Source organism: Paroedura picta, chromosome 8 (assembly GCF_049243985.1).
Source record: "Paroedura picta isolate Pp20150507F chromosome 8, Ppicta_v3.0, whole genome shotgun sequence".
NCBI lineage: Eukaryota > Metazoa > Chordata > Lepidosauria > Squamata > Gekkonidae > Paroedura > Paroedura picta.
This window is the reverse complement of record NC_135376.1, coordinates 1,814,318-1,829,668: the sequence shown is the minus strand read 5'-3', so window position 1 is coordinate 1,829,668 and position 15,351 is coordinate 1,814,318. Positions and strand designations below refer to the sequence as shown.

The window sequence follows — 15,351 nt, the reverse complement described above, 5'->3', positions numbered from 1 at the left end:
GGCCATTCACAAGAAGTATCATGGGATCGTGGCACTGGAAGGGTTATCCAGGGCCCTCTAGTCCAACCCCCTGCAAAATACAGGAAACTCACAACTGCCGGCTCACCCTCATTGGCCCCAATTCCATACTCAGATGATGCCCCCCGCCCAAAAAACACACCAGAATAACTTCATTTTATCTCGCCTCTCTCCGCACTGGGACCCGACCCATTCTGTCTTCCGGTTCATCCCCACAGCAGCCACCCCATGAGATGCAGGTTAGGTCAAGAGCCAAGGCCCACCAGCGTCCTTCCAGGGTGAAGGGGAGATTTGCACCTGCATCTCCCCGATCCTAATCTGACACCCTGACCATGACGCCTTGCTGGCTGGAGACAGGGGAGCGATATCCCCATGATGCCCTGCAGCATGGCAGAGGATGGTGAGGAGCATGCCTCTGGTAGCAACCCAGGCGTAGGGTTTTCACGTTACCCACAACCTGGTCCTTTTAACTGGAGATGTTGGGGACCTTCTTCAGGCCAAGAGCATGTAGAGTGCTGGACTGGAGGGGCCATTGGCCTGATCCAAAATGGCTTCTATTATGTTCTAATGAAATCTCATGTAGGTGCCTTATACCAGGGGTAGTCAAACTGCGGCCCTCCAGATGTCCATGGACTACAATTCCCATAAGTCCCTGCCAGCTCATGGGAATTGTAGTCCATGGACATCTGGAGGCCTGCAGTTTGACTACTGCCTTATACTGATTGAGACCCTTGGGGTCCAGAAAGGTCAGTATTGAATACTCAGACTGGTAGCATTTTCCTTGAGGTCTGTCTGATGTCTTTCTTATCACCTCCACCCTGGTCCTCTTAACCGGAGGTGCCAGGGATCGAACCGGGGACCTTCTGTGCGTCCGGGAGATACTCCGTCACTGAGAGGCAGCCTACCAGTCACGTGAGGAGGCCCTCCTGTTTGCCGGACGCCCCGAGCAGCCTCCAGGTACTCGGACGCTGCCTGGAGGAGCGGATGGGGCATGGGGGGCAGGCCGAGCCCCTGCTGAGTTCGAAATCAATCGAGGGGGACACAGACCACTCATTACCGCCTTATCCTGCCTGCAGCAGCTATGTGGGGCCGGTGGGGGGGGGGCGGCGAGGGGAAATTAATCCCAAAGCCCACCTCAGTAACCGAAACGGCGGCAGGTAATTAGCAGGTCTGATGAGCTCCTGGGTTCGGTGTGAGATTAGGAGCGTGACGTCAATGGGCGTTTGATTCTTGTGGACCCGTGTGTGTGTGTTTCTGTGTGTGTGTGTGTGTGTGTGTGCGTGTGCGCCTGTGTCCTTCCAGGGGGAACATCCGAAGGAACAGCTTGTGGCGAGATTGGATGGCGCAGGGTCTGATTGAACCTAGCCGGGAGAAAGGAGGACGTATCCGGTTTTGTTTGTGGCCGTCCAAAATTGAATTCTCCCCCACCCTCGCCTCGTGAAACCTCGTTTTCTCATGAGTCACTCCTTTAATTTAATACCGTGAACCAGAGGACCTTGCTTGGCGAGAGACGGGGAAAACTTTTCCAAGAGCGACGGTCTTCTGCCAGGCCGGCCTTGTGGATGCGGACGGGGGTTGTGGTGCCAGGGAAGGAGCTGCCTGACTCTTGCCCAGTTTCCAGTTTCCTGGTCTCTGCGTCGTTTCCACAACAATCCTGTTAGGTGGCCTAGGCTGAGAGAGGGTAAATGGCTGGCCCAAGGTCAGGGGTCGCGCTCCCTGGCTGAGTTGGCATTTTGACCTTGGCTCATCCTCTTCCTAGCGCGGTGCTATAACCACTCTGCTGCACTGCCTCCGACACAGTGGTTTGATTGTCTCCATGGGCTTGCAATTGACAAAGAAAGAACTTTTGGCTGGAGATCCGGGAGAAGTTCCTGACCATTAGAGCACTTCCTCAGTGGAACGGGCTTCCTCGGAAGGTGGAGGGTTCTCCTTCCTTGAAAGTTTTTAAGCAGAGGCTAGATAGCCACCCCACAGAAATCCTGATTCTGTGAACGTGGGCAGTTGTTAAGTGGGTGGGCAGAAGGGCATGATCTGGGCATGGAATTGGGGTCACCATGGGTGGGCAGGTAGACACCCTGTGAGACAGTGAGGTTGAGAGAGCTCTGACAGAACTGCTCTGTAAGAACAGCTTCAACAAGACTCTGTGACTGGCCCAAGGTCACCCAGCTGGCTGCATGCGGAAGAGTCAGGAATCAAACCCGGCTGTCCAGATTAGAAGTTCTTAACCACGACACCAAGTTGGCTCCACCAAGATGAACGGGGTGACTCTTAGGGGTGACCAAGTACCTTGAACTTGCCCGAGAATTTAGCCTTCTTGAGCAAAACCTGGGATGGAAACCCTTCAGCCAGTAGCTGAGACAGCGAACTTAAAGATTTTAATTTTTTTTTTAAAGCTCCACTCAAAAACATCCAAAGAATCTGGGACAGTTTTCAGCAGCAGAAAGCAAACAAATTCCAGCGAAAGCCTCTTCCATTTTCAGGAATACTTACGGAGATTTGGCTTCAAAGAGGTTATTTTGGTCTTGTGGGATTAGTCAGATGCTTCCCAGATTACTTGAAAACAAGATTTCTTTCCCAGATGTTTGTACTTGGAGGCTCAGCGAGGCTTCTTTTAGGGGTGAGGTTTTTGCTTGACTCCTTGAATTGGGGTTGGGTGGGGTGGGGTGGGGTGGGGGGGATGCCCTAGCCAAGGCACGCTGGGTGCTGTCCCTCCTGCACTTTGGAAGCTGGGTTGTAAGGAGAGTCATACTCCAAAATTGTCCTCTGTGGGTCGGACAGGAGTGACAGAGCCTCTGCTTGGCATGCAGGAGCTCCAAGGTTCAAATTGAAGGACCAGGCATCAGGTGATGGCAGAGACCTCTGCCCAAGACCCTGGGGAGCAGCTACCAGTCTGAGTATTTTCCTTCCTTTCCCAAAATATTGGTGGTCAGGGAAGAAGAAAGAACCAAACTCCAGAGGTTGATAAAATTATGCAAGGGAGGGGGGTAGAGAGAGTTGACAAAGGGAGCTGTTTCTGCCCTCTCCCAAACGACTCAAACTCAAGGACGTGCAATGAAGCGGATGGGCAGGAGGTTCAGGACAGACAAAAGGGAAGACAGCTTTACACAGAGGGGGTTTCAAATGTAGGATGTCCTGCAAGAGGATACAGTGATAGCGACAGGAATAAACAGCCGTAAAAGGGGGTTAGGTAGATTCAGGGAAGAGAGGTCGCTGGCAAGTAGCCTTGGGGACTGAGGGGAACACCCAAGTTCAGAGACACTCAGCCTCTAGTGCGAAAAAAAACAACACCAAGGGAAGGGCCCTGCCTTGCTGCTGGACCTGCAGAGGAGCTGGTTGGCCCCTGTGGGAGATGGGAGGCTGGACTGTATGTATTCTCCCTGGTCTGACCCAGCAGGGCTCTTCTGATGTTCTTATGAAGGCCTCAATCTCCATGCCCTGCAGAGGAACTGGTTGGCCCCCATTTGGGATGGGATGCTGGACTGGAGGGACCATCCCTGGCCTGGTCCAGCAGGGCTTACATTCTTATGGGTAGACAGTTCTGATTTTGATGACAAAGGGCCTGATTCAGTCTAAGGCAGCTTCATGTGTTCAAAGTATCATTGTTTTGGAAAAGGTACCATAAAGGTAAAGGTATCCCCAGTGCAAGCAGCGGGTCATGTCTGACCCTTGGGGTGACGCCCTCCAGCGTTTTCATGGCAGACTCAGTGGTTTGCCAGGGCCTTCCCCAGTCATTACCGTTTACCCCCCAGCAAGCAAGCTGGGTCCTCATTTTACCGACCTCGGAAGGATGGAAGGCTGAGTCGACCTTGAGCCGGCTGCTGGGATCGAACTCCCAGCCTCATGGGCAGAGCTTCAAACAGCATATCTGCTGCCTTACCACTCTGCGCCGCAAAAGGCTCTTAAAGGTACCATAAAGGGCAACAAAAACGACCCAGAAGTAGCAGCTCTTGTCTTGTGAGGAAAGGCACAGGAATTCTCGGGGCTTTTCCGATGGATGAGCAGATGACTGAGGGAGGGCATGAAGCTCACAAAACTGTGCACATAATGGAGACGGTAGACAGAGAACAGTGCTTCTTTGCACCGATATGTTTATTTGTGTAACGGCCACATCACTTGTGCAATTTGGTGCCACAGGATGTCACAAAGGCTGATTTTTGGAAGACTTAGCCAGATGGATGGAAGAGAAAATATTGCCATTCATGAGAGTGTCCATGTTCGGAGACAGTGCGCTCCTATGCTGCCAGTGATAAATGCGCATTTTCTTCTTGCCCCCTTCTGTACTTTTCCCAGCTGTGTCCTATCCTTTCTTGAGATTCAGCAACCAGATTTCAGTTCTGAAGGGCAGCCGTGTTGGTCTGCATTAGAGGAACAGCATTCGGATCTTAGATACCAACAAGATTTACAGAGTATAAGAACTCAGCATCATCATGACTCCTACCTGATGCAGGGAATTTTGCTCTTGTGCTGTATGGTTTTTATGCCCTCATGTGTTTTAATGGGGTTTTATGGGGGCTTTATTATGGACAATTATGGATGCCACGAGCCTGTTCTGGGAGAGGTGGGTAATAAATCTACATAACAATAACAAATCCTACCGGATTTGCCTCTAGGAACATTAGAACAAACTTGGAGTCCAAGTTTTGTTGTGAGTTTTGTCAGCGCTTGACAGTGGCCCCTTTAGGACCAACACATTTTATTCTGGGTATAACTTTCATATACACGCACCCTTCTTCGGATGCACAGTGTGCCTGCACACGAAAGCGTACACCTCGAAATAAACTTTGTTGTTGTTGTTGTGTGCGAAGTCGTGTCCGACTCATCGCGACCCCAATAAAACTTGGTTGGTCTTAAAGGTGCCCCTGGCCACCCATTTTGCTCTGAATGAAAGGATGATTTTATGATGTTACCTGTATCATTAGGAATGTATCTGAGGAAGCGTGCTTGCACACGAAAGCTCATAGCTTGAATGAAGATAGGTTGAGGGACTTGGGAATGTTCAGCCTGGAGAAAAGGAGGTTGAGAGGGGACATGATAGCCCTCTTTAAGTATCTGAAAGGTTGTCACTTGGAGGAGGGCAGGATGCTGTTTCTGCTGGCTGAAGAGGAGAGGACACGCAGTAATGGGTTTAAACTTCAAGTACAACGATATAGGCTAGATATCAGGGGAAAAATTTTCACAGTCAGAGTAGTTCAGCAGTGGAATAGGCTGCCTAAGGAGGTGGTGAGCTCCCCCTCACTGGCAGTCTTCAAGCAAAGGTTGGATACACGCTTTTCTTGGATGCTTTAGGATGCTTAGGGCTGATCCTGCGTTGAGCAGGGGGTTGGACTAGATGGCCTGTATGGGCCCTTCCCACTCTAGGATTCTATGAAATTTACTTGGTCTCAGCCCAAACTCAAGCTCTGTTCTGCGGCTTCAGGCCAACGTGGTGACCCTCCCGAAACTGCCCAGAAATGTCTTAATCTATGTGAATAGGAGAGAGGTCGGGAGGAAGCTGCCCAGCAGCTGAGAGGAGATCGCCAACCGTATTTTATTTTTACGGGGGGCATAAAACTTGTCCCGCCGTCGTGACCCCCTCGGCCTTCTTCCTTCACCCCTCTTCTTGGCTTCTGCCCTGCCCTGTCTAAATGGCTCTTAGAGACACCGTGATCTCGTCGGAGAAGAGAGAAAGAGAAAAAGGAAGCCGAGTCGTCGTCAGAGAGCAGATGCTCCGATGAGTCAGCAGCCAATTTATGACTCTGGCCTATTTCTGTCCTGCTTGAAACATCCAGCCGCTTGCTTCTCTTTAATATTAGGTCACCGACGTGTAATGCGGAGCTCAGAGCCGCACAAATCAAGGATGCTCTTGATCCCCCCCCCCCCCCCCGGGCTTCCATTGTTGTGCCTTAATTGGAGCTCAGCTTTGGAATAACTTGATCCTGGGGCTATTGTTGCTCCTCAAAGGGGCGCTTTGAATCGGAGGTCCCTGTTTTCTTGGGCGGGGAGGGGGGTCAGAGACAGGGAAGTGTGGCCGTTTAGTCGGCACAGCGGTCCTCGGAAAGGAGGAGACCCTGGGGGCAGATTCACGGCCCGTGCAAAATTAGCACGGCTGGCGTTGAAGTCCATGAGTCAAGGGAAGGCCAGTGTGAGAGCCAGGAAGTAGGCTGGCTCCGGAGTGGATAAGAGGGGCAAGCAGAAGTGCAAAGTGGCGGGAGAGGCCGTTCAGTTTGGGTGGTTCCGTGGCCAGGCTATGCCCACGAATACGTGAGGCTGCCTTCTCCCGGACAGACCTTTGGTGCTTCATGGTCCGTACGGTCTGCTAAGACCGGCAGCAGCTATCTAGGTCCTCAGGCTTCCCCATCCCCTCCTGGCTGGTCCCTTTAGCTGGAGATGCCGCTGGGGATTGAACAGGGGACCTCCTGCCTGCCAAACAGAGGCTTTCCCTCTGAGCCACAGCCCCTCTTCAAACCTATGAAACTGCCTTTGTTATTTGTTGTTAGTTGAGAAATCGTGTCCGACCCATTGCGACCCCATGGACAATGATCCTCCAGGCCTTCCTGTCCTCTACCATTCCCCGGAGTTCATTTAAGTTTGCACTGACTGCTTCAGTGACTCCATCCAGCCGCCTCATTCTCTGTCGTCCCCTTCTTCTTTTGCCCTCGATCGCTCCCAGCATCAGGCTCTTCTCCAGGGAGTCCTTCCTTCTCATGAGGTGGCCAAAGTATTTGAGTTCCATCTTCAGGATCTGGCCTTCTAAGGAGCAGTCAGGGCTGATCTCCTCTCGGACTGCCCGGTTTGTTCGCCTTGCAGTCCTTACACTGAATCAGACTACTGGTCTGTCATGCGTGCCTCCTCAGACTGGCAGCTGCTCTCTGTGGTCTCTGGCAAAGGGAGATCTTTCACCTCATCTCTACTGAATCCTTGACTGGAGATGCCGGGGATTGAAGCTGGGAAGAGAAAGCGATTGTAGGCCGCTTTGAGACTCCTTCCGGTAGGAAAAAGAGGGGTGCAGAATACCAGTTGGATCATCTAATGCATGGGTAGTCAACCTGTGGTCCTCCAGATGCTCTTGGACTACAATTCCCATGAGCCCCTGCCAGCACAGGACCACAGGTTGACTACCCCTGATCTAACGCAGCCTGAACTTGCATTTGTCTTTTGGGCAGCTGCATCATAATGTCAACATATTTTTGGCATGTGATCTGATAAACCCCTTTCCCAGGAACATAGGTGTTTCTCTTTGGGGGTCTCTTCTCTACTTGCTGCAATTGAGTCACAGCCTACAGACCCCCCCCCCCGTTCCAATTTAGAACTGGGTGCTGCACGGTCAGCGGTGGGCGTGAAGGTCAGCCTCGGCCTTCCGTCTGCTGCAGAGGTCTCAGAAGCCCTTCAGGAAGGCGCAGCTCTCCAGCCTGGGTCCAGAGAGCTCCTCAGAGGGTCCCTGTGTCAGGATTTGGGGAGCAGACGTTTTGGAGAGCCAACATGACCTTTGTCGGAGTTGTGACTATTGACAGCTCCTCCCGTGAACATGGGGCTGGTCTCCCAGGTGTGTCTGGACTCCCGTCTTGTTGCTTCCCGTAAAACTTTCCGCTGCACAGATGGCGACTGGCAAGAGGCCCTTTTTTTCTGCCCGTAACCTTTTTGCGTGTGGGGTTTGGGTTTCCATGCAGACTTTGTTTTTCATCTTGCTTATGATTTCTCCCGAATGTCTCCCTCCCCTTCTTTTTTTAGACGATTGAGTGCCGCCTCTCCGAGACCTTTGCTTTGCCGCTCCTCTGCCAGCTAAATGTCATTTTGTGGCTTTTAAAGCGGGAGAAAAAAGAAAGGAAGGATCAGAACAGGTAGGTGTGTGCTTAACCGGGGGAAGAGCTGGAGGGGGGGGGTGTGCCTGCCTGTGTTTCTGTGGGAGCCAAGGGGCCTTTCGAAGTCCAAGGGCAGAAACTAATCCCCCCCCAAAAAAAATGCTAAGAGATTTTAGTGACCTTTGACCTAGGGATGGGCAGGTTGACCCTTGGGCCTTCCACAGGGAGAGCCCCCATGGGGGAAGAATTGGGTGACGGGGCCCAGGGATTAACTCCCTCTCCCTGCAGGTTTTGGGATTGGCTTGATTTGCATAGCCTTTTAGCAAACCGGCCTCCAGCTCTGTGGTGGGAGAAGCTGAGAGCCAAGAGGATTTTCCTGCATTTCCAGGTGAGGCATCGGCTTCAGGAGGGGGCTTGTGGCCCCTACAGGAAAGCAGGCCAGGACTGGCTGCCACCTCAGCAAGGTGGTGCAAACCGTCAGCACTGGCGTGTTGCTTGTGTTGTTGTTGTTATGTGCGAAGTCGTGTCCGACCCATCGCGACCCCATGGACAATGATCCTCCAGGCCTTCCTGTCCTCTACCATTCCCCGGAGTCCATTTAAGTTTGCACCTACTGCTTCAGTCACTCCATCCAGCCACATCCAGTGTTGCTTGTAGGGGACAGTAAACCCAGGCTGGGTGTGAAATGGGACACTGGGAATGCATCCTGGGTAAGCTCGTTTTTAAGCCTATCCGGAATTGCCAGCAAACCCCCCCCCTCCCAGTGAGGGGAGCTCCCCACCACCTTAGGCAGCCCATTCCACTGCCAAACTACGCTCACTTATTTCCTGATATCTGGCCGATATGGGGGTGGGGGTGGGGGGGCTTCTTGACCCCCACATCACACTGCCTGCTCATGTTTAGCTTACAGTCCACAAGTACCCCAAGATCATGTTCACACACAGTGTTACCTAGAAGCGTATCCCCCATCCAGTGGGCGTGATTTTCATTTTTGCAACCCAGAGGTAGAACTCTGCACTTTTCCTTATTCAATTGCATCTTGTTCTCACTGGCCAGGGTCTTCAGGGCCTGTTGAACTCTCTCTCTGTCTTCTGGGTCACTCCTCCCAATTTGGTGTCACCTGCAGACTTAATGAGGAGTCCCTCCAGCCCCTCCTCGTCCAGATCACTGGTAAAAATGTTGAAAAGCACCAGACCCCATCCCGACCCGCTGCTCACCTCTGCTGCCAGTGCTGGTCTCTTGTGGCCCTTCCTTGCAGACCCAGGGAATTGCTGGTCCCCTCTGTGGGAAGGTGGGTGAATTCCCTCCAGGCCAGGGAATCACTTGGGCATGAAACTGGGGTCACTGTGGGTGGGCAGGTAGTAGTGAGTGTCCTGCATAGTGCAGGGGGTTGGACTAGATGACCCTGGAGGCCCCTTCCAACTCTGTGATTCTGTGATTCTATTTCCTCCACTCTGATGAAATACCTTTGACAGCCGTTCTTTGGGTGCGGCTTTCTAGTCCGCTCCCCATCCACCGTCACTGTGTGCTGTCTTTGGGGTGTCAGGGTTATTGCGTGTTTTCACAACTTAGTGTGTGGCTCTTTGAAACCAGCTGAGCCACAGCTGGAACTGATTAGACCTGCAAAATCTCCCAAATGTTGCAGCTGTAAGACAGGCCCAGCCACATGGTTTACAGGCTTGTGGGTCACGACCAAGTCGGTGCAGAACATATGGTGCCTCTTGTACACTTTTCCAAAGACAGAGGGAGTGCGAGCCAATTTACAGACCCATTAGAAGCCAGGTTTGGGAGGGGCGTGGCTCAGTGGAGCTTGGTTATGGAGCCAGCGTGGTATTGTGGTTAAGAGCAGCAGCCTCTGATCTGGAGAACCAGGTTGGGTTCCCCACTCCTCCTCCACAGGCAGCCAGCGGAGGGACCTGGGGCCAGTCTCAGTTCTCTTAGAGCTGCTCTGGCAGAGCAGTTCTTTCAGAGCTCTCTCAGCCCCTCCTTCTTCACAGAATGTCTGTTGTGGGGAGAACAGTAAAATCAGAGTCCAGTAGCACCTTTAAGACCAACAAAGATTTATTCAGGGCGGGAGCTTTCGAGTGCTTGCACTCTTTGTTGGTCTTAAAGGTGCTACTGGGCTCTGATTTTATTGTGCTCCTTCAGACCAGCACGGCGGCCCATTTGAATCTATCCTTGTGGGGAGAAGAAGAGCAAAATGTTTGCCGTCCAAGCACACCCCCTTCTTTGTCCCATTAAGGCCTTGGAGCTGGCATTCCTCCCATTCGTGGGGCACCTGAGGCCCCATGTCCACCCAACTCCCCTTGCTTGTTTAAAATGCAGACCCCTCCCATATTCGAAATCTTGTAATGACCTGAAATATGGGCTTCAATTACACCTATTGATAATTGGCTACATTTATGGTCTGGGGGTTGCGGGGTGGGGGAGGAGAGGTTCCCTTCCGAGGTCTCCCCCAGGGGAGACTCTGGGATTCTGGCACAGCGGGGTGGGCACAGCCGCGGAATGGCCCCTTCGGGAGGGGGCCCGCAAATGGCCCCCAGGAGAGGCGGAGAGAGCCACCTCCAGAGGGGCCAGCGGAGACAATATTACAAATAAACTTGCTTGTTTGTTTGTTTACTTACTTATTCATATTTAATAATATACTTGGGGAAGAACAGTCAGAGCGAGAAAGAAACCAAGTTTGTGGCTGCTGTGAAATTACCTGGCCCCTCCCACTGAGTGACCCCCCCCCCCGTTGGGCAGTGGGAAAAGCCTTGGCCCCCAGGCACCGTGTTGGGGGCCCCTGTGTGGAGCGATTGGCTTTTGCGCCCCAATGGCGCCTCCCCTCCCATGCGCAGCACCCAGCACGGCAGGGCACCAGTCCCTGAGCCCCTCCTGCCTCCCCATCACGAAAACAAAAGAGCCCCCCCCTCCCAAGGCCTCTGTTTTCACTTTGAGAGAGCCACGACGGACCGATGAGAAAGTGGGGGGCTCGGCTGTAAGTTTCGGCTCGGCGGGGACAGAAACTGGATGTGCGGAAACCACCCCACTTTCACATCACGAAAGAGAAGAAGACAAAGTGATCTCAGCAGCCACAGAAAGTAAAAGCGAATAGCAGCCCCCCCCCCCCCCGGCCCTGCCGCTGCACGCTTTGTGCACGCTAAATAATGCACTTTCAAGTCTCCTTTAGTGCCCTTTTCAACTGGACTTCGCTCTCTGCAAGGGCAACGGCCAACTTGCAAATCTGAAGTTGAATTTGAAGCCGCTTGGAGACTCCTTCGGGTAGAGAAAAGTGGCCTATAAGACTCTTCTTCAGTAATCTCAGGGCTCTCCCAGCCTCCCCTCCCTCACAGGGTGTCTGTTGTGGGGAGAGGAAAGGGAAGGTGATTGTAAGCTGTTCTGAGACTCCTTCGGGTAGAGAAAAGCGGCACCTAAGAACCAACTCTTCTTCTTCAGTAATCTCAGGGTTCCCTCAGCCTCCCCTCCCTCACAGGGTGTCTGTTGTGGGGAGAGGAAATGGAAGGCGACTGGAAGCCGCTTTAAGACACCTCCAGGGAGATAAAAGCGGATTCTAAGAACCAACTATTCTTCTTCTTCTTCAGTAATCTCAGGGCTCCCTCAGCCTCCCCTCCCTCACAGGGTGTCTGTTGTGGGGAGAGGAAAGGGAAGGTGATTGTAAGCTGTTCTGAGACTCCTTCGGGTAGAGAAAAGCGGCACCTAAGAACCAACTCTTCTTCCTGACCACTTTGCCACACTGGCTTCTTTGTGGTGCTTCATCGGTATCCTCAGGCATGCAGGTTCTTTTCTTTTTCCACCTTGAGAGAGCTGCTAACAGGCCCCCGAGAGGGAGGGAGGGAGGGAGGGAGGGAGGGAGGGAGGGAGGGAGGGAGGGAGGGAGGGAGATTGCCTGCGTGTGGCCTTTAGGAAAGTGCTTTTGGAAACAGTCTTTTCCCACCTCAGGTGCTTCTTGTGCTTGATGACGGAGGCAGCCCAAGAGCCTAGAGGCCTGCAGAAAAGGTCACCGAACATTAGGTGCACATGTTCTTGGCTGGACGGGGCTGCTATGCACGTGGCCAGGGCTTCCCCAGTGGCCGACGTGTCCTCTCCATCGGAGGCTGCCGTGAGCCCTCCGAGTTGTGCTTCCCTGCCACAGTGCAGTCAGTTGTGAAGATTGTCCAGGCTTTTTGTTGTCCTCGGAGGACAGGAGATTTGCTTCTCCTGGGCTGGAGAGGGATGTTGTGGCAGGAAGGGGGCCCCGGGGTGGCTTCCTGGGGCAGAAGGAGCCATTCTGCTGGAACTGCCGTGTGTCTCCAAGGGTCCCCAATCATAAGGCAGAATTGAGTGAGTTCCTCAGCCCCGACCCAGAAATGTCACAAACCTGCTGACTGGACTGCTTCCTCCCTCGTCCCCAGTTGCCGGTCACCGAGAGAGTGAGTGGCATTTCCAGGCTGTCAAGCCCAAGAAAGGAGGTGGGAGCAGGGCATTAAAAGTTCTTAGATGGAGACACAAGTTCACCACTTGCTCAGAAGAAGAGCTGTTTTTATACCCCGCTTTTCACCACCCGAAGCAGCCTACAAACACCTTTCTCTCCCTCTCCCTCTCCCCACGACAGACCCCCTGAGAGGTTGGTGGGGCTGAGAGAGCTCTGAGAGAACCCTTCCCTGGCTCGGATTCAGCCGAATCCGAATCAATTTGGTGCCATTAAAGTCAAAGGGAATTTTTCCTGTTCTGTAGATTCCGTGCTCTGGGGGGTTCGGGGGTTTGAGGTAGAGGGACCAAATTTGCAGCATCGCAGTGGAAGCCTCACCGCAAAAGGACCCCAAAGTCTTTTAAAAATTGGGCCAGTGGGTCCAATTCTCCAGTCCTCCTTCTAATCTTCATTGTTTCCAATGGTGAGAGAAAAATGATTCTCTGTTCTTATCTTTCTTCCCTCACCATTGGAAGCAGTGGAGTTTGGAAGGGGCCTGTTGAACTGGACCCCCTGGTCCAATCTTTTTGAAACTTGGAGGGTCTTTTGAGGAGAGCCCCTCCCGGAGCACAGAATAGACAGAAAAGGGAAAACGGGGGGGGGAAATGGTCCGTTTATGATCTCTCCACGGCCAAATCATACCTGAGTTACAATTCAGCCAAGCCTGCTTCAGGCAGGTCATTTAAGGGGAACTGTGATTTGGCTCAAAATCAACTCTGATTCGAGAACTTTTCGATCTATCCAAAACGAGTCTCATGTGCCCGGTGTGGGATGGGAGAAAGAGAACTTTTCTGGAGACAGTTTAGATGGGAATTAACTTGAGAACTACAATATATACGTTAACTGCAGTCCAGATGTCCCTTTGGATCTAGGGAGAGGAGAAGCAACATGGGAGGGGGTCTCTCATCTCTTTGATCCCATGGTCACCTCCCAGCCACCCCCCACCTGAACAGGCCTGGGTTCCTCGGGAATTCGGCTTCTCTGCCTCCTGGATAGTGCTGGGCCCTCAACAGAACTAGATTACCATGGCCATAGCTGTGTCTTCTCTTTCTCCTTGCCTGCACAAGGCTTTTGCACTCCCAGCACCTTTCCTCCAAAAAGGTGCTTCAGTCTGAGTAGGGGGTGTGGTTGCCAAATTGCAGTGAGCCTGGAGGGGGGGGGGATTGATGCTTCTTTGGCTCTAGGGAGAGGAGAAGCGACAGGGGAGAGGGGTTCCCTTCAGGCTGTTCAGAAGCCGTAACGGGAAGGCCCACCTGGCCCTGCTCACTCTCTAAACTAGGGGTAGTCAACCTGGGGTCCTCCAGATGTTCATGGACTACAATTCCCATGAGCCCCTGCCAGCGAACGCTGGCAGGGGCTCATGGGATTTGTAGTCCATGAACATCTGGAGGACCACAGGTTGACCTTCCCTGCTCTAAATCACACTTGGTGTCACTGGGCACTATGTTGACCCCGTTGGCGACCCCGCAGAAGAGGGATTGCAGTACAGAGAGTCTTCTGTTACACGGGGGTGTGTGTGTGGGGGGGTGAGGTTTGGGAAGGCTTCAGCTGGTCCCCTGGGGAAGCAGGGAAGAGCACCAAATATGTTGCATGAGATCCTTCCTTGGGGGGCTGCAGTCCCTTGGGGAGGGGGGGTTGTGTTTTGCAGGCCTAGCTTAAGAGAATGGTGCCTATTCAACAGGTGCCAAAGTACGAGGGGGGACAGCCGCCACCCCCACTCCGCCGAAGCCTACCCTAAAACACTTTTGGAGCTGTAATTAACCCAGCTGACCTGCGATTTGAGAAAGTTTGCCAAAAAAGAAAAACCCTGCTCGGTTTTGATGAATATGATTCAGAAAGTCGTTCCGCAGACAGGAGAGACGGGGACTAAATATAAATACGCAGAGCGGTGTTTCGAGTCTGTCTGCCAGTGAAAAGGAGTACAAATTGCCTCTCGGGGGCTTTTGGGTGGCTGTTTGCTTGTTTCTTAGTCATCAAAGGCCAGCTCATAACAGCCGCAGAGTTCGGCCCTGAGAAGTTCTGGAGAGGCTGAAGACGGCGGCCTTGAGAAGGGGGGGGGGGCTGGTGCCTCCTGGTGCCTTCTTTTTTCTCCGTTCCACCTCCGGCTTTATTGGGCAGGCCCGGGTTAATCCCGGCTCCCGCAAAGGAGGCCAGAGCACCCCTTTCCCCAGTCGGCGAGTGGAAGGAGCAAAACAGGGAAGCCGACAGCAGCCCTTTACAGGGTTAGCTTTTTCTCCAAATGGATCCTGAGTTCAGATTCAAGACCAGAGCTGTAGGAGAGGGCTGTAAGAAGAAGAGTTGGTTTTTATACCCCGTTTTCCCCTACTTGAAGGGAGTCTCCAGGCAGCTAACAACCTCCTTCCCTTCCTCTCCCAGCAACAGACACCCTGTCAGTTTGGTGCAGCTGAGAGAGCTCTGAGAGAACTGCTCTGTGAAAACAGGGCTTAACAGGATTGTGACTGGCTCAAGGTCACCCAGCTGGCTGCATGTGGAGGAGCGGGGAATCATATCTGGCTTGCTAGACTCGAAGCCACTGCTCTTAACCATGGCACCAAGTGGACTCATTTTGCCCCCAGGGTAGATGGTCTGTCTCTTCCTTGCCCATGAACATGGTTGCCCTGAGCTCAGACACGTGGGGGCTGGTTCTGCTTACTCTGCGCATGGTCAGAGGTGGTCTTTCCAGATTCCAGGACTGAGCCCGTGCAATGAAAATGCCCCGGAGGTGGGTCCTCGTATCTTAATGTGACAAAAGGGGTTACCTCTTTCTATTTTAGGGAACGAAGCAGTTCGGTTTTGGAGAGGGTGTCAGGGTCTTAAAAGAAAGAGAAGAATTAATCATCCCTTGCTATTTTAAAATGTTTATTATTTATTGACTTATTTATTTATTTTGTTATTTATAAGGCTTTTATGCCACCCCCTCTCCACAAGTGGGCTCGGAGCGGTTTACATAATACCAATAAATAAATAATAAATGCTAAAATAATATTAAAAGTCCAATAAACACATTGAAACGGTAAAATCCGGTACAACCCCCCCCCCTTCCCACCAGCGGCACCCCTCCTGCCCTCCAATATATGCTCCCTTAAGAAGAAATATAAATGAAAA

The 15,351-nt window shown here is 52.5% G+C and overlaps 1 protein-coding gene across 4 annotated transcripts in view; it reads left to right on the top strand.

Moving 5' to 3' along the window:
• LPP (LIM domain containing preferred translocation partner in lipoma) overlaps positions 1–15,351 on the top strand; it is a 216,394-nt gene that overhangs the window by 61,952 nt on the left and 139,091 nt on the right. For all 4 annotated transcript variants that reach the window (XM_077348017.1, XM_077348016.1, XM_077348018.1 and 1 more), the window contains one exon: positions 7,726–7,835. The gene's annotated coding sequence lies outside the window, so the exon portion shown is untranslated. The remainder of the gene's footprint in view (positions 1–7,725; positions 7,836–15,351) is intronic.